General features: G+C 35.8%; 1 protein-coding gene, 1 non-coding gene and 1 pseudogene across 2 annotated transcripts in view; 1 reads left to right on the plus strand and 2 right to left on the minus strand.

Moving 5' to 3' along the window:
* Window positions 1-2475: 2475 nt before the first annotated feature.
* Window positions 2476-2594, minus strand: LOC135274706 (5S ribosomal RNA). Its single transcript, XR_010342483.1, has one exon. It is a non-coding gene; the product is annotated as a 5S ribosomal RNA (ribosomal RNA).
* Window positions 2595-3040: 446 nt separating this feature from the next.
* Window positions 3041-19422, plus strand: part of NXPE2 (neurexophilin and PC-esterase domain family member 2) — a 200021-nt gene continuing 183639 nt past the window's right edge. Inside the window, exon 1 of the mRNA XM_012470471.2 lies at window positions 3041-3475. The gene's annotated coding sequence lies outside the window, so the exon portion shown is untranslated. The remainder of the gene's footprint in view (window positions 3476-19422) is intronic.
* LOC105729714 (heterogeneous nuclear ribonucleoproteins C1/C2-like) lies at window positions 4061-4937 on the minus strand (annotated as a pseudogene).

The raw sequence follows: 19422 nt of genomic DNA on the forward strand, positions 1-19422 counted from the left end.
AAAGGACAGAATTTCATAATAAAGGACAGCACTTTAAATTGAATACATTTAGTGTCATGAAAAATTCAGTTATGTCTGTATTTTCTACGTGGAAATCCAATTATGTTCTTACTTTAAATTGACTTAAAAACACACAGACTTCATCTGGGGCATATATCAATCCCTGTGTTGGAGTTTGGGACTCAGTGGTATATTTATGTCTGGGACTTTTGTCTGAAACCCTTTCCTAGGGCAGCAGAAGAGAGAGAGAAATTACATGCTATACTACTCAAATTATTCTTGTTTTGCAAGTTATCAAATGAAAGGACTTCAGAAATATCCCCAAAAAAAGCCTTGTAGAATCTAGTTTAATGAAATTATGCCATCTGTTAATGATCAGAGCATAAATGAAGATGCTTTCTTTATGTATTTTATACTATTGTTGATTTTATACAGTCTTTCTAGGAATGCTGCAGATTCTTTGGTTATTTGACCTTTGATTTTCCACTTTTGATGTTCTGAAGTGGTTAACTGTGACCTTTAGCCATGAAGCCTGATATTCAAACATTGGTTTTCTGAGGATGGATGGGAAGAAAGGACAGGTATGAGTTTCACAATTTTTTAGAGTTTCAGATATTATATGAAAATCTTATAAATAATTTTATTTGAATTAAATCCTAAGTCTATTTTATGTTTGACTAATATAGATATGTGTTTCCTGTGGTTAATAGCAGTTTTTGAGAAAAGCATGACATACACTTTTATAAACTGAGTTACCGAAAGACCCTTGGGAATGGATGTTGTAGACAATTGATTACGAAGAGTTCTGAAGTTATATGGGAGAATGGTCCATGCTTTGGAAATTTCTTCTTTGGAAATATATAGCTTAAACTACTTAAATAGGATAGCACACACCCACATTTCTGCAGAATTAAATTAGATATTATTTATTTGATAGAAAATTTATAATTAAGAATTCATTGTTTTACTTAATCCATATTTATTGAGGATTCTAGTTTGTGTTGAGTATTGTTCTAAAAATTAGGGATCTAGCAAGGACTTAGACATATCCCTGCCCTCATAGAGTTTATGTGTAAGCTAGGCAATACATAAGTAAATAAGGAATTGTAATATTAAACAGATGTGATAAAGACAAATTATGGTGGGTGCTGAGGAGGAGAAAGGGTACTTTAAAATGAATGGTTAGTGCAGTGCCTTGATTAGGTGGCAGTGTAGTCCAGGAACATGGGAAGAAGGCTGTAGGAGGCACAGAGAACAATGGCCTTGTGGTAGCAAAGAACTTAGTGTATTCTTGGAACTATCAGAAAAGTCAACTTGGATGAAGCATGGTGAGCTAAGAAAGGGGACATGCTAGGCTCTAATAGGGACCTAGTAAGTGTTAATGAATGAGTAAATAAATGGATGAAAGATTTTTACAGTCTTAATTCTGGCCAGTCCTTATTACAGAGTAATGATGAATCAGGGATAGATATCATTGAGGATGATGGGCTAACTGGTCAACTCAGAAACTCTAGAGCAGCATCTCAGTTGGGTGCCTAAATTTTAGGCTTCATGCTACAGGCCCAGAAGTTTGCTTTCAAATTATCATCAGCAGACTAATCCCTTGAGGAGGAACTTATTCCAGCCAACACATAAGGGATTGATGTGTTAATTCAGAATGCTGATCAATTTACATTGAGATCTTCTTTTCTAATGACCAAAATACCATATTAATATATGTTGTAGGGAGCATTCCTTTTTCCAGCATGAGGGCCCTGGCAAATTGAATTAGTAACCAGAAGCCCACTCAGTAAATTAGAAGAGGATCAAGATCTTTGGGAGTATTTTGTGTAGGTCAAGTTGACACTCGATGAAATATCCTTGCTTCACAATGAAGAATAACTTTACAAGTGCCCTCATTAACTCTTTAGATTAGGACTAGCGTTATGTGTATTTTTAGGTAACTGGTTTGCTTTTTTTAAGGCAGCTTTTCTTATCATCTTCTTTTACAATCTTTTTGTTTGTTTTATATGTATTTTTTACTTTGGTATGTCATTTTTTTCTGATTATAAAATAACAGGTGAATATCATAGAAAATAACAGTTCTGTACAGAGAAGACCATTGTTAATATTTTGATGCCTGTTCTTTTTTCTATATATCTATATGTGTAGCAGGGTGCTTAGTGAGGGACAACTTTGCAATGTTGTTTTCATGCCATAAAGGTTTAAAGTTGACAGCAGAAGGTGTCAGAGGTGACAGCAAATCATCTTTGAACAGACCCTTGGTCTGCTTTAGTAAGGTCATCAAAATACCTCTTTAGTTGTACAATTATAACACAAGTATCTTGCATTTTTAAATGATGTAGATAATGCAAATAAGTCAAATGGAGATGGTAACTAATTTGTTTAATAGTGTAAATGGTTCTCATTGAGGGAGGATATATCTCAGCAGACATTTATTTACAAATTTTTTATTTTTATTTTTATTTTTTTAAAAGCCTGCAGCACCTGGTATTCCCAGATGGTCTTCCATCCAAGTACTAACCAGGCCCGACCCTGCTTAGCTTCCAAGATCAGACGAGATCGGGCACGTTCAGGGTGGTATGGCCGTAGACTGAAAATTTTTTTATAATTTAAGACATATGCAAAAGTTAAGAGACTAGTGTGGTGATCTTCCACAGACCTTCACCAAGCTTGAATAGTTGACTCTCTACTCTTACGTGGTTTATACCTCTGTCTGCTCTCTTCCCCCACAGAGTATTTCGTAGCAATCCCCAAACAACCTGTCATTTCTCTTCTGTAAATATGTCACTATGTATCTTAAAAGATTAAGACTTTAGTCCAGGCACGGTGGCTCACACCTATAATTCCAGCACTTTGGGAGGCCGAGGTGGGTGGATCACCTGAGGTTGAGAGTTCAAGACCAGCCTGACCAACATGGAGAAACCCTGTCTCCACTAAAAATAGAAAATTAGCTGGGCATGGTGGTACATGCCTGTAATCCCAGCTACTTTGGAGGCTGTGTCAGGAGAATTGCTTGAACTCAGGAGTCAGAGGTTGTGGTGAGTTGAGATTGTGCCATTGCACTCCAGCCTGAGCAACAAGAGCAAAACTTTGTCTCAAAAAAAAAAAATTATTATACCTAAAATAATTAGCAGTGATTTCTTAGTATTATCATATAGTAAGTGTACACATTTTCCTGTTCTGTACTTCTCACATATAATTAACAGTTTTATCTAGAATTAGATTTGATTCTTACCATGTTTTCCTTTCCAAATTTAATTATTTGAAGGAATTACTAAGCATAACCCATATTCAAAGAGGAGGGAGTGTTGGGGGGATTCAGAGTTATTTCGATGTCAAAATTTTTTTTCCAGGTAATCTTCATGGGGCCGATAAAGAATGGAAGATGGAAGAAAGGACTCAAATCTGAGTAGATATTTCAGGAGAATGTAAGGGAGAAGGTGGCCAAAGGGAGCTCCCAAGCTGATGGCCTGTAAGAGTTGTGTTGCCTACTGTAAATTTTTAGGTTTTCTTTTTATGTGTTATTCATGCCTTTAATGAAATTAAGTGCCTACTCTCCAGCTCAGCCTTAGTTGGAAAAGCAAAACTGAAAGAAGTGGAGCATATAGTGGTAAATTGGCCAGTGGTTTTCAGAGAGCAGCCGTAGAACAGCAGCCGTTAATGTAAGGCGACAAGTGACAACCAAGCCATATGAGCCCCTCAAAGGAATCCTTAAACACAGGAAGGACTTGAATTTCCTATAGTAAAAGAAGAACTTTGGTTTCTTTTTTGGCCTTTTTTTTTTTTTTAAATACATCCCTTTTATTGTTAAGTTATAAAGAGGTATCAAAATTAAAAGCAAAAATTACAGGGAAAGACTTAACAAAACTACTAGTAGTGTCAAAGGAAGTGAAAATGGGACTAGGCGCAGGGCAACACGGGAAGGGCAATGAACACTGGGAGAACAGTGAGCATGTGCTGAAGATACTAGGGGAGAAGATCTGGTGAAAAATTTGATCTTAGACGAGCGCCTAGGTAAAGGAATAATGGGGTAAGATTTCTAAACCCCACTGTGTGCTTAAGAGTCATCCTTGCCATTGGCACTGTCTCTGTCATCCTCTCCTTCCTTAGCCTCTTTTTCATCATCCTTGATCAACTCCAGCTGGTCATCCCACCATCTTCCTTACCATCATCATCCAGTATGTCCCCTTCCTCAGCAGAGTCATCTGCACCCCCTCAGACTCCATCTTCACACTAGACTCATCTTTCTTCACGGAGCTGCTGCTCTGCTCCTCTTTTGACTTACTATTTTTCACCTCTACTGATTGTTTGCCCTGTTCCTTTCAGTTTTTTTCCAGGCTATCCAGGAAAGAATCCACTTCTTGTTTTATCTGTGTCAGTTCCTTCTTAATGGCCTGAAGGTCATCTCCTTTCAACTTTCCAGACTTGGAAGATCCCCGCTGTCCACTCTTAGAATCGAAGCCGCTTTTGCCCCTTTGTGAGGTGTTTCCTGATACACGCTGATGTTTTGAGGGAACTACAGCCCTAGCAATAGGAGGAGGAGGAACTCATGCTGGGTTACTGTACATCCTATCATAATAATCCCATTGAAAGTCATAGCCCAAGTCAAAAGAGAAGCTGTACATCTCCACTGCAGATCATCTCACATCTATTTTTCCTTGGTTCACTTTTGGCTCTGCAGCCAGGTTACTATCTAAAACCTGGCCAGCAATCATTCTTCCATCCTCTCCTGCTACAGCAGCCTGGGCACTTCTCTCATTCACATAGTGGACGAAGGCAAAGCCTGTATGAACAGAGCAGCCCACGATTTTACCATATTTTGAAAAGATTGCCTCCACATCAGACTTCTTGACCACAGGAGTGTTGAGATTCTCAGTGAACACACAGAAGTTCATGGAGCAAGGATCTGTCTTGTTGGTAACGTTGCTGGCCATTGTTTTGATGATAAGGTTTCTCAGAGCCAAAAATGTAGCTGAAGATCAAAATAATCTCACAAGAGTGGGGAGGGAGAAGAAATTTGATTCTGAGTCTCCTATTCCCAGGTTCTACTCGGAGAAGCCGACTGCTGCTCGAGGTCGGCAACACGGCCACAACTGCTCAGTCTTCATCTCTTCATAAAATGTAGTTTCTTTTAATTAGATATTAAGGAGAAAGGTGACTGCAGAAGGCTGGAGCTCATACAAATGTTTTCATAAAGCAAAAAGAATATAGCATGATGAGCTAATGAGGGAATTCAGTGTGAAACCGTTATACCACATGTTGCAGTGATAGCATTTAGGAGATAATATGGAGCCTAATAGGAAAATAGCTCTTATGAATTGCTCTTAGGTTTACTTTTAGTGAAAGTGAACTGCTGCAAACAAAATTGCTAGGTCAAGGCCAACAGTAAGAGAATCAAGAAGTCATGAGTATATACATTTAAAGGCCTGTGAGGTTTGTTTTTTAATTCAGACTTTACCATTTTTTACTTTCTTTTCTCTTTGGTCCTTGCATTTACTGAATTGAATTAATTACACTCCTTAGTTAATTCTTGGCATATTACCATTGGATGATGTAAAACCTCTCTTGTTTCATATTATATTATTACATTCCCCAACCCTATTTCCATTCCCAACTCCTCAATCCCTGTCAAATCAAACGTACTTCTTCCATTCTACCTTTCTTTTCATTAACATATGTGATCTTGTATATGTGTGTTTTAGCATGATATAAATGGCATTGATACAAATATTTCTTTTTTATATCATACTGTGTTTATGAGGCTGTACATATCTCTAACTAGATGCTTAGTTTAGTAAATCTCACTTTTTTAAAATATTTCTTTATATGCATTTTCCCCACTTATTCACACCACAACCAATCCTGCCATGAATATTTTTTACATGTGTCTTTTTGGACCTGCACAGGAGTTTCTCTGCAATATAAGTTAGGAGTAGGATTTCCAGGTCACTGATCATTCCTACACTAATTTCTCTAAATACTAACAATATTTTCTTCATAATGGCTGTAACAGTTTGTGACAAGAAATACAATATTGCAATTTCCCTAGATCTTTGTCAGTATTTGGAATTATATGAGTTTATAATTTTTGCCATTTTAGACATATTGAAATGGCATTTCTTTGTTTAATTTGCATTTCTCTGAATACCCTTGAGATTTGAGCTTATTTTCATTGAATATTGCAGTCTGGATTTTTTCTTTTGTAAATTGTTTGTTCATGTCCTTTGTCCATTTCTTTTTGCAAACCTTCTGGCATTTTCTGAATGATACTCAGTTCAGGTATCTACTCCCAATTTGTTGTCCATCTGTTGACCTTGTGTGTGGTGACTTTCTTTGTACATGGATCTTTAATTTTGCACTTATAATTTGTTACTTTTCCTCCTTAAGGCCTGTTCTTTTAGAATCTTCTATAAGAAGTAGTTCTCCACATCAAGATCATGAAGATAATCTATATAAATTTTTACTTGCTTTTTAATTTACTTTTGCTTTTCATGTTTTTGTTTTAATACATATGAAGTCCATATTTGGAGATTATTTGAGGTAAGGATCCAACTTAATTTTTTTCCAGGGAGTGTACCAATGTTCCTATTACCATTTCCAAAATATTAATCATTTTTCTACTGGCTTGTGATATGACCTCTGTCATACACCAAGTTTTCACATGGGTCTTTTTCTGAGCTTTTAAACTCAATTCCATTAGTCTTTTGATCATATGCAACCATTTTTCTTATTGTGATTTTCTACTATGCCTTAATTTTTTATAATGCCTTTTAGTTGGATGGTAATTATCCTGGGTTTTCTATGTGGATTATCAGGTCACCTTCAAATGATGAACACTCTCTCTTCTCTTTCAATTCTTTTAACCTATTCTTGTCTTATATTAGCCAGCATGTCACGTAGTATATTGAACAGTAGCTATGGTGGTAGGATTTTTATCTTATTGGCCATAAAAAGAAATACATCAAAAGTTTCTCCATTAATTATAATATTTGCTATAGGGCATTTGTAGATAGCCTTCAAAAAGTTAAGAAATTTATTTTCTTTCTAGCCTTCAAGAAGTTAAAAAGTTTTTTAAAATCTTAATTGAATGTGAACCTTATCAAATGCCTTTCTTGTGTCTATTGAGATATTCATGTATTTTATTCTTTTTTTTTAACTTTTTTTTTTTGAAAAAAAAAGGAAGAAAGAAAGAAAGAAAAAGAATGAAGAGGAAGAAAAAGGAAGAGAAAGAGGGAGAGAGAACAGGAGTATTGCTTTATTGCCCAGGCTAGAATGCAGTCTAAAAATGGGAATTGAAAACCTCTTTTATGCCAATAATTGTACTTAACAATGGAGACAGGAAGGAATAAGGGAAGAAAATAACAAACAAGAAGCCATCCAATATTTCATTTAAACCTATGAAATGCTATGCAATTATTGAGGAGTGATTTACTTCCAATTAGGTAGTCACTTTTGGAATAGGTGTGATATGGTACTGATAAGAATGTATGTTTTGTGTATTTGAAGTGGAGAGTTCTATAAATGTTTATTAAGTTTACTTGTTCCAGGTCTGAGTTCAAGTCCTGGATATTCTTGTTAATTTTCTATCTCGTTGATCAGTCTAATATTGACAATGTGATATTATAGTCTCCCAATATTATTGTGTGGGAGGCTAAGTCTCTTTATAAGTCATTAAGAACTTGTCTTATGTATCTGGGTGCTCCTGTATTGGGTATGTGTATATATAGGATCGTTAACTCTTCTTGTTGCATTGATCCTTTTACCATTATGTAATGTCCTTCTTTGCCTCTTTTGATCTTTGTTGCTTTAAAGTCTATTTTATCAGAGGTGAGAATTGTAACTCCTGCTTTTTATTTATTTATTTATGTTTGCTCTCCATTTGGTTGGTAAATCTTCCTCTGTCCCTTTGTTTTGAGTCTTTGTGTATCGTTGCATGTGAGATGGGTCTGGATACACCGTACCGATGGGTTTTGGCTTTTTATCCAGTTAATAATATATATGAGTTTAATACTGCCATTTGATGCTAGCTGGATATATTTTTGGAAAGGCTGATACTGGTTGTTCCTTTATATGTATAGTGCTTCTTTCAGAAGCTTCTGCAAAGCAGGCCTGGTGATGGTGAAATCTCTAAGTACTTGCTTGTTTGCAAAAGATTTTATTTTTCCTTCGCTTTTGAAGCTCAGTTTGGCTGGATATGAAATTCTGGGTTGAAAGTTCTTTTCTTTAAGGATGTTGAATATTGGCCCCCACTCTTTTCTGGCTTGTAGGGTTTCTGCTGAGAGATCTGCTGTAAGTCTGATAGGCTTCCCTTTATGGGTAACCTGACCTTTCTCTCTGGCTGCTCTTAGTATTTTCTCCTTCATTTCAACCCCAGTGAATCTGATGATTATGTGCCTTGGGGTTGGTCTTCTTGAATATCTTTGTGGTGTTCTCTGTATTACCTGGAGTTGAATATTGTCCTGCCTTACTAGGTTGAGAAAGTTTTCCTGAATAATCTCCTGAAGAGTATTTTCCAACTTGGATTCATTCTCTTCGTCACATTCAGGTACACCTATCAAACGTAGATTAGGTCTTTTCACATAGTCCCATATTTCTTGGAGACTTTGCTCATTCCTTTTTATCCTTTTTTCTCTAATCTTGACATCTCATTTTATTTTGTTAAGTTGGTCTTCGAACTCTGATATCCTTTCTTCTGCTTGATCAATTCGACTGTTAAAACTTGTCCATACTTCGTGAAGTTCTCGTGTTGTTTTTCAGCTCCATTAATTCACCTATATTCCTCTCCAAATTGTCTATTCTCTTTAGCATTTTGTCAAACCTTTTTTCAAAGTTCTTAGTTTCTTTGCATTGGGTTAGAACAAGATCTTTTAATTCACAGAAGTTTCTTATCATCCACCTTCTGAAACCTACTTCTGTTAATGGAACGCACTCGTTCTCCATCAGGGCTTGTTCCATTGCTGATGAGGAACTGTGATCCCCTGTAGAGGGAGAGGCATTCTGATTTTGGGTATTCTCAGCCTTTTTACACTGGTTTCTTCTCATCATTGTAAATTTATCCACCTGTCGTCTTTGTGATTTCCGACTTTCAAATTAGGTTTCTGAGTGGACATCCAACTTGTTGATTCCCAGCGCTGAAATCTGAGCAATCCACTGCTCTGGCCAAAACAGCAGTGTTAAGATTGATAGTGCTTTTCTGCCTGGGAATCTGCCAAAAGGGGACCCAGTCCCGCTCACTCTGCACCAAGAACTGCCATGCTGAGGCGCCAGCAAAACTGCCACGCTGGCCACAAGAGTCGCATTGGTGACCTGTGGGGCCCCTCCGCTGGGAATCTCCTGGTCCGTGAGCAACAAAAATTCATCTGGAAGTGTGACGTCCTCTTGTTCTCTGCACTTCCACTGGGAGCTACAATCCTGAGCTGCTAGTGGTCAGCCATCTTGGATCTCTCTCCCATATATTTTATTCTTTAATACATTCCTGTGATGAAATATATTAGTAGGCTTTCTGCTACTAAATTATCTTTGCATTTCTAGAATAAACTCTAATAAGTATTATTAGGGTTATTTTTTTCAAACACCTGATTGGATTCTGTTAGCTGATATTTTATTGAGTGGATTTCCTTCTGTGTTAGTGAAATTGGCCTATAATTTTCTTTGCTGTCCTCATCTGATAGTTTTAAAGATTATACCAAACTGAAAAATGAATTGGACAGTTTTCACAATTTTTCTAAGTTTTGTTATATTTATATAACATAGAAATGCTCTGTTTCAGTTCAGTGGGACACCCTGTAAGATTATTGGGCAACATTATTTAAATTTTTCCTGGTTATCGATTCAAGTTTCCTATTTTATGTTATGCTAATTTTATTGGTAATATAATTTCCCATTCTATTTATTGTAGGTTTTCAAAAATATTTGGCTATACGTGTTTTATAATAAAATTACTTTTAAAGTCTTTATTATAGCTATAATTTGTTCCCTTAGTTATGTATATTTTGTTTGTTTGCATTTTATTATTTTGTTGAACTGTTATTTCCTGAGGTTATCAGTAGTAGTATTTTTAAAGACGAAGCTTCTGATAGTATTAACCTTTTTTTTCTATACCATTCTATTATTTTTTGTTGGATTCTACCTTTTATTATTTTCTTTCTTTTTATTTCTTTGAGTATACTCTCTCAGTCTCTTGCTTATGTTTTCAGTTGTGCTTAGTTATTTTTCAGCTTTTCCTATTTTCTGATACATGTATTGAGAACCATTAATTTCCCTCCAACAAACTTGTCCTAATGAGCTCACACAGGGAGCACTGTCTCCACCAAGTTCAGGATCAACCTTCTTTTCAGGCACTTGATAAAGAATTACATTAGAATATTAGAAAATATTAGAAAATTGGAATCATTCAGAGAATGTTATGAGAACAATGCAATTAAGCTATGGCTCAGTAATTAAAGAGTAACTTGAAAAATTTTATATAGTTTCAAATAATTCAGGTCACAAAACAATTTAAATAGAAATTAGAAGATATTTAAAACTGAAGGATCGTGGAGACACTACAGATAAAGCTTTTAGGGTGCAGCTAAACAGTACTTTGAGGGAAAATTTTAGCTATAAATTCTATATTAGGAAGGAATAAAAGTGAAGAGAATGTCATGAGCAAAAATTAATGAAATAGAAAATGAATATTCAGTAGAGAGCATTCAGTAGAGAATAGCAAGTAAGCAAAAAGGAATAATAAAACTGAAACTTTTGGCAAGGTGGCTCAAGGAAAAAGAAGACATAAACAATATCAGGAATGAAAAACACTCAAGTTCTGCAAACAGGGAAAAGATAAGAAAATAACGTGAACAACACATAACATCAGACTACAGTATGACAACCATTAACAAAAAGGATGTCCACTCAGAGACCCCATCTGAAAGTCACAAACTACAAAGACCACAGGTAAGTAAATCCACAAACATGGGAAGAAACCAGTGCAAAAAGGATGAAAATACCCAAAACCAGAACACCTCTCCTCCTCCAAGGAATCACAACTCTTCACCAGCGAGGGAACAAGACTGGATGCAGAATGAGTCTGATGAGTTGACAGAAACAGGCTTCAGAAGGTGGGTAATAAAAAACTTCTTTGAGCTAAAAGAACATGTTCTAACCCAATGTAAAGAAACTAAGAACCTTGAAAAAAGGTTTGATGAGATGCTAACGAGAATAAACAGCTTAGAGTGGAATATAAGCGAATTGATGGAACTGAAAAACACAACATGAGAACGTCACGAAGCATACACAAGTTTCAACAGCCGAATTGACCAAGCAGAAGAAAGGATATCAGAGGTCGAAGATCAACTCAATGAAATAAAACGAGAAGCCAAGATTAGGGAAAAAAGGGTAAAAAGAAATGAACAAAGTCTCAAGAAATATGGGACTATGTGAAAAGACCTAATCTACGTTTGATAGGTGTACCAAATGTGACAGAGAGAATGAATCCAAGCTGGAAAATACTCTGCAGGATAATATTGCAATAAAAAGATCTGTAGCTACATGCAGCAACATGGATGAATTTTACAGACAAATGAGCAAATAAGCAGGCCACAGAAGAGTACATACTCTATGATTTCATTTAGATAAAATTAAAAGACTAGACAAAGGTAAGCAATGTATTTTTAGAGTATACATAAATGGAATGATTATGAAGTAAGGGTATCACAATCAGGATAGTGGCTTACCTTGGTGAGGGAGGAAGGGTATGTGATTGGAAGAGGACTACACAGGAAGTTTCTAAGTTGTGGCAATATTTTCTTCACACTAAAAATGTGTTTACCCATGTGTTTTCTTTATTATCTTTATTCTTTTTTAAAAAAATTTTATTTCTTTTATCATACTTTAGGTTCTGGGGTACATGTGCAGATCATGCAGGATTGTTGCATAGGTACACACATGGCAAGGTGGTTTGTTGCCTCCATTTCCCCATCATCTATATCTGGCATTTCTCCCCTCGTTATCCCTCCCTACCCTCCCACCCCTTGCTGTCCCTCCCCTAGCCCCCTGACAACTGACCCCAGTGTGTGATGCTCCCCTCCCTATGTCCACGTGTTCTCATTTTTCAACACCCACCTATGAGTGAGAACATGCGGTGTTTGATTTTCTGTTCTTCTGTCAGTTTTATCTTTATTCTTTAAAATACATATATGTTTTATTTCCGGAGGTATTTATTTTACAATAAAAATACAGTTATGTAGTCCCAGCTACTTGGGAAGCTGAGGCAGGAGGATCATTTGAACGCTGGAATTCAAGACCAGCCTGGGCAATATAGCAAGACCTTGTCTCTAAAAAATAAATAAATAAATAATAAATTTAAAAGTTTCATTGTGATGATGCATAAAGAACTTAACAACTGCATGGCACATAGAAAATACTCAATAAATGTTTATTATTTATTGTTATTTTGAATGTCAAAATGTTTCCCTGTATATCTAGTTATAGCTGCAGTCCATAAATTTTTCAGGTACTGCTTTTATTTAGCTTGAAGTCTTTAACAAATTTCCCTCATGCTTTAAAACAAGTATTATTTAGTAGACTCTTTTAGTTTCAGGCATATAGGATTGTTCAATCAATCAGTCTCTCTCTTTGTTTTATAATAGTGCTGCATTAGATTCAGAAGTCTGTATGAAGGTAATTTTTCTGACAGTTATTGAATAAATTTATTTGTAGCTTGAGAAAAGAAAATGTACTTAGATGAATAAAAAATACCTTTGTTGAAATTCCTGCAGTAAAATAATTTTGGTATTGCAATTTTGTAACTTTCTACTCTTCCTTTCTCTATTACAGCCTTGATTTTAATATCTCTATTTTTGATAACCCAAGCCTTCTTAGTACTGTAACCATAATGGTATTACAGAATAGACTATGATTTTGTGTTTATATGTATTGTTAGTATTAGTTTATACCATCACCACCAGTGTAAGAGAGTGCCCATTTCCTTTTCGCCTGGTGAGCAGCATTGGATAATATTTAAAAATAATTTTTGGCATTTGATATATTTGTTTTTTTCTGTTGTATTTACTCCTTTACTTGTTAGTAAACTTTAACTTCATATATACATATATTTGTATGTATATATGTTGTCCAATTTTCGTTCAATGTGAATTATTTAAGTCCTTTACCAGTTTTCTTCTTTTTAATGCTGTTTTTTTTTTTTTTATTAACTCTAATTTAAAGCCATTGCAGGGACTTAAGAATATGTTTTTAGGTCCCTGCAATGGCTTTAAATTAGAGTTTAAAATAAAAGCATATTTTACAAATGACTTTTAAATGGCTTTAAATTAGAGTTTAAAATAAAAGCATATTTTACAAATGACTTGTAAATAAAATAAAAGCGTATTTTACAAATGACTTTTAAATGTGTCTCAGTAATATTTTATAGTTTGGAAAGTCCCTACAAAACAAAAAACAAGGCAAATCTCATTTTGACGAGACAGCACTTGGTTTACATTATTTTTTCTTTTTTGGTCTACATTATTTAATTGCAATTAAAACAAATAATTATAAATGTAAGCCTAATTACAACAATACAAAAACTATACATAAATCCTTGGAACTTCAAGAGATGAATTTGTCTGGTCACTCTCTGTTGTTTTTAGTTTATTCCCTCCAACCTGACCAGAGTGTGAAAAAAATCACAATAATTACAAAAAAAAAAAAGTCAAGTCTTGTGTGCATGCTCTACCTCATTTGACTGAGACAACTTTACTCTTTCCACATTCTTGGACCATGCAAGCACCTTGCCGGCTAAGCTATCCACGTCTTAGCACATCAGGGACTTGTGATGCCTCTCTAAAGCTTACCCATTCTTTTTTTTTTCTTCTTTTTTTTAAAATTATACTCTAAGCTCTGGGGTACGTGTGCGGATCGTGCAGAATTGTTACATAGGTATATCTATTGTAAGAGTAGTGTTTTTGTTTTTTTTCAAAAATTAATTTGTAAAACCAGTTTATATATTTAGGATGATGTCATTCCTTATTGCAGTTTTCTTCTCCCGAGTTTGGAATTTGCTTTAACATTTCAACTTGTTCTTTTTCACCTATCGTCTTTTTTTCCTCTTCAGGAGCAAATATTCACCGCCTTTTCTTCTTATTTGATGTAGAGCAGTTTAGTCTTCTTTTATTGCAGGGGGAAGATGGTCATTTGGCCGTAATGATGTGGCCCTGATTGCAGAATTGAGTTGGAGGCTGAAGCATGTGAGCTCTGATCCTTGCCAGTTCTGTAAGTCAACAAATAACATATCTATTTAGACAGCTTCCAGAAAATAGATAGCTGTGAAATATAATCTTCCTTAGGATACAGTAGTTATCTAAATTTAAGTATGTCAAGCATTTATAACCCTCTGACTCCTTGCAAAATTTTATCTCAAGTGACTTCAATATACTGTGCATACTTTATCAGGCAGTCCAAAGGAAAACATCATCTATAGTGAAAGCCTAACACTGACGTTTGTCAAAGGTCAGAGATTCAGAGATTTAACTTGTTAATGAATCTATGAGCTGTTAGTATTTTTATATTGTGGTAAAAAAATTCGCAGGATTTTTAAAAACATGTTTTAGTTCCTATCAAGAGTTTCTAAGTATATTGTTTTTCTAGTAAAATCCACTTTGTTCTACATTTTTGACTGAGAAAAGCTAAATCTTTTCTTTTGGAGAAGAAAGGTCAGTTTTTAAGGAGATCTAGTCCTAAAAATATGAAGAATAGAGGCCTAGGAAATATAAACCTCCACAGACTTCCCCACATTCCCCAAACTACTTAAGATGATCCCCAACTAGGACCAACCCTAAATGAGCTCTGGAAATGGGGAAGAGGGCTATCTGTATGCCTCAGTACTAGGGACCATCTACTTACTGTCACATAGATGATTGACATCACCTTAACACACTGATGATTGTTGTGGCAAAAACACTCCCCTGTTTTAATTGTCCTTCTAAAGCAGGGGTGTCTAATCTTTTGGCTTTCCTGGGTCACGTTGAAAGAAGAAGAATTGTCTTGGACCAGACATAAAATACACTAACGCTAATGATAGCTAATGAGTTAAAAAAAAGATCTTACAATGTTTTAAGAAAGTTTATGAATTTGTGTTGGGTCACATTCAAAGGCATCTTGGGTCACATGTGGCCCAGGGGCCATGGATTGGACAAGCTTGTTCTAAAGAATGATGGAGGTATGTCTTAGCCTGTGCAGGCTGCTATAACAAAATATCATGGACTGGTGGCTTATAAACAACAAAATTTATTTCTCGTACTTCTAGAGGCTGGGAAGTTCAAGAGCAAGGTGCTGTCAGATTTGGTGTCTGACGCAGGCCCACTTCTTGCTGTGTCCTCACATAGTGGAAGGAAGAACTAGCTCTCTGTGGTCTCTTTTATAAAAGCACTAATCCCCATCTTGAAGGTTCTACCTAAAGGCAGGCAACTGTTTCAAATGAAGCAAGTGAAGACTTTACTTGTCTTCTCACAGCAGACATATGGGTTCATGATGTCATCCTATCATAACAGGCTTTCCTTGTTTGGGAAGTGAAGGAGGAGTTTTGTTTTAAATATGTGTTTCTAATAAAAATGCCAGTACAGTCTTCAAAGAGGTTTTTGAGCAAGTGATTTTCAAGTGCAAGTTTTTTATCCTTCAGAGTTGAACATCTGGGAAAGAGGCATATAGACATTGCTATAACTGAAGAATCACAGACAACAATGATGATCTGCTAATTTCATCTCTTTCTCTGAGAAAAGAAATATTATTAGATGATGAAGGCTGTCAGGATTTTTCTGAGGGTCTCCCCAGATACCGCTTTCCCCAAGTCAGTCTTGGATTAGTGACTAAATCAGATTAGATTAGATAAAGCATATCCAGTTTTGTAGCCTCCTTGCTGAGAAAATTGCTTTTGATTTTCTCAACATTTCCTTTTTGAGAATAAGTTTTTTGCCTCATCTTTGCACCACCAAGGAGTGTTTTTGCCACAACAATCAGTGTGTTAAGGTGATTTCAATCATCTATTTCTGGAGAAGAGTACAAACTACATATAGTTTTAAAATAACAAATTTCCTTACTTCTAGTCCTCAAGGTTTCCAAAAACTTGGAATTTACTTTCAGCTAGGGTACTCCATTATAATGGATAAAACGTTGTGATACACTGTGAATTTTTAAAAAAACAAATTAAGAAACAGAAAAATATCTCAATTTTTAAGAAGAATATATACAAACAGAGGTTATAAAACTGAATGAAAAACTTCATTACAGGCTGTGATTTGGTTTATAAAGTTATGTTTTGTATTAGGTATGCATTTACTTATTGAATTGTTTCATTGGAAGAAATTGTTAGAAATTGTTTAGTTTTGTCTTTATCAAAAGCATTCTTGAAATTAGACCTCAATTTTTTGGAATCCTTGAAGACTAGAATTGACAAAATTGCCATTTAAAAACTCTAAAGCAAGGCTACCTGGTTTTCAATTTCAGTTCTGCTACAAATTAATTCTGTGACCTTGGATGAGTAAATAACTTTTTCATGGCTCAGTTTCTTTACCTCTAAAATGGGAATAGCTCAGAGGCTGACAAAATATGCTGATGACTTAAATGTGTGTTTGAAACTGTTGGGATGAAAGAGAAGGCTGGGGTGGGAAGGAGGGGCAGGAAAGATGGGGGTGAGAAAGAGAGAGAGTTGAAGATATAGTCAAGGTTTCCAGTAAATTAAAGCATACTTTATGAAGTAGAGAAAAATAAAGGAAGATGAGGTCTGGGAAGGAATATGAATTTGCTTTTACACAGTTAATTTTCAGTTGTCTAGTAGCCACCCTAAGGAGAGATATAGTAGGTAGTTGGACATACAAGTTTGAATTTCAGGAGAAAGGTCAGACCTGGAGGTAAATATCTGGGGGCCATCCTTATATGAATGGCATTTGACATCATGAGTGAGAATGGATGAGGTCAAGAAGGGAGTGATTGTAGTTGGAGAAGAGATCCAAAGACAGCCCCAGGGCACTCTGACATTTAGATGTCAGGCATTTAGATGTCAGAGAGAGTAGTGACTAGCAAGCAAATGGAAAAGAGTCAGCCCTTAAGGTAGGAGGAAACCAGGGGAGGGTGGTGTTTAGAAGTTAGTCTTTCTTGATTAATTGAATTAAATGCTGTTGTCAAGTATATCAAGTAAGACTTACAGCTATCATTGGATTTAGCCATTCAGCAGTGATTGATGACTTTGATGAGAGCAGTTCTGGTGGAGGGATGCGGACAAAAGCCTGATTGAAATGATTTCAAAGAGAATGGAAGGAGCAAAATAGGAGCAGCAAGTATAGACATTAAAAAAAGAAAAATCTTTGGCTGGGAACGGTGGCTCATGCTTGTAATCCCAGCACTTTGCAAGGCCGAGGTGGGTAGATCATGAGGTCGAGAGTTGGAGACTAGCCTGACCAACATGGTGAAACCTCGTCTCTACTAAAAATACAAAAATTAGCCGGGTGTGGTGGTGCATACCTGTAATCCCAGCTACTCAGGAGGCTGAGGCAGAAGAATCGCTTGAACCTGGGAGGCAGAGGTTGCAGTGAGGACCCATCAATAGTAATAGCTTTTAAAATATTGATAAAAAGATACACACATTTAAGCAAAACCTGACTTGAACTTGTATACATATCTCTCTATAACGCTACAAATTAGTTACATGTAAACATGTACACTTGAATTTGCTCTTCAGGAGACCCATATTTTTTCCTCTTCTGTTCCTCTCTCCACAAATATATCCTCTTTTTCCAGTTATAAAATTAAGGCACTTATGAAATTGAAGCAAAGCATGATAATTGTACTAGTCAATTTTCACATTGCTATACAGAATACTTGAGACTGGGTAATTTATAAAGTAAAGAGGTTTAATTGACTCACAATTCCTCATGGCTGGGTTAGCCCTCAGGAAACTTACAGTCATGGTGGAAGGTAAAAGGGAAGCAATCATCTTCCTCACAAGGCAGCAGGAGAGAGAGTGAAAGCAAAAGGGGAAGAACCTCTTATAAAACCATCAGATCTCTTGAGAACTCACTATCACGAGAATAGCATGGAGGAAACCGCCCCATGATCCAATCACCTCCTAGCAGGTTCCTCTCCCAACACCTAGGGATAATAATTTGAGATGAGATTTGGGTGGGGACACAAAACGAAGCCATATCAATAGTGTGTATATGGAAGTAAGGAGTACTGTGGGGAGAAGGAGCTGGCTGTGGAAGAGGTAATTGCTTGTAACCAAAAGAAGCCCCCTAAAGCTATTAAATTATATTATTCAACATGAATCTACCATATGACTCTATCATTCTACTTCTAGGACAAAGACTTGCACATAAGAGTTTATCATAGCTTTATGTAATAGCCCTAAACTAGAAACAATCAAAATGTCCTTCCACATGTGGCTAGATAAATATATTGTGGTATATTTCTACAATGGAGTACTATTCAGCAATGAAAAGGAATGGACTTAGATGTGGATTCCAAAATGTCAAACTCATAGAAGCAGAGAGTAGAATGATGGTTGCCAAGGACTTGAGGCAAAACAAATGGAGAGATGCTGGTGAAAGGGTAGAAATTTCAGTTATACAAGATGAGAAAGTTCTGGAGCTCTGCTGTACAGATGGTGGCTATAGTTAATAATGTTTTGTATACTTGAAAATTGTTAACATATTAGATATGTTAACAATGCCCTTACTAAAAAAATTGTATGAGGTGATGGATATGTTATTCAGCTTAATTTAATCATCTGACAATGCATATTTATATTAAAACATTACATGTACACTGTAAATATGTACAATTTAAATTTGTCAGTTATACCTTAATAAAATGGTGATGGTACAAAGAAAGACACCATCCTTCACAAGAAAAGGAAAGAATACTTAATTGTAAACCTGAAATGATGAAATTCTGTGGGAGGAAAAGTGTATGAATAGTATAATAAAGATGTTGCAAGAAAAAGAAAAAGGAACGGACTGCTGACACATGTAGCAACATGGGTGAAACTTCAAATACTTATGCTGAGTGAATAAACCCAGACCAGGAGTAAATACTCTATGATTCTATTTATATAAAATTCCAGAACATGAAAATATTGGGTTACCTTTGTTATCTACTTATATGTAAAAGGAAAAGAACCCCTTTCTTTTTCTTTGAGAATGGTAAGTTGTTTTGGCTAAAAAGGACAAAGTTCTTGATAAGTATTAGCTTTGCTTTTGGTGATGGGAGTGATCTTAACAGAGTGGTGCCTAGTAAATCAGTTTCACATCCCTCAGTGTTGCACGGAAACATTTAACATACCTAAATATCTGTAGACTAGAGTTCCTGCTGTATCTACTGGCTGCTGTTTGACACTGCCCCCCTCCCCCACCCCAAGTAAGAAAGAGGTTGTAGCAGCACCGTTTGTCA

The sequence above is a fragment of the Aotus nancymaae genome, unplaced genomic scaffold (genome assembly GCF_030222135.1).
Source record: "Aotus nancymaae isolate 86718 unplaced genomic scaffold, 86718_ANA_hifiasm-v0.15.2.pri h1tg000012l, whole genome shotgun sequence".
In the NCBI taxonomy this organism is placed as follows: domain Eukaryota; kingdom Metazoa; phylum Chordata; class Mammalia; order Primates; family Aotidae; genus Aotus; species Aotus nancymaae.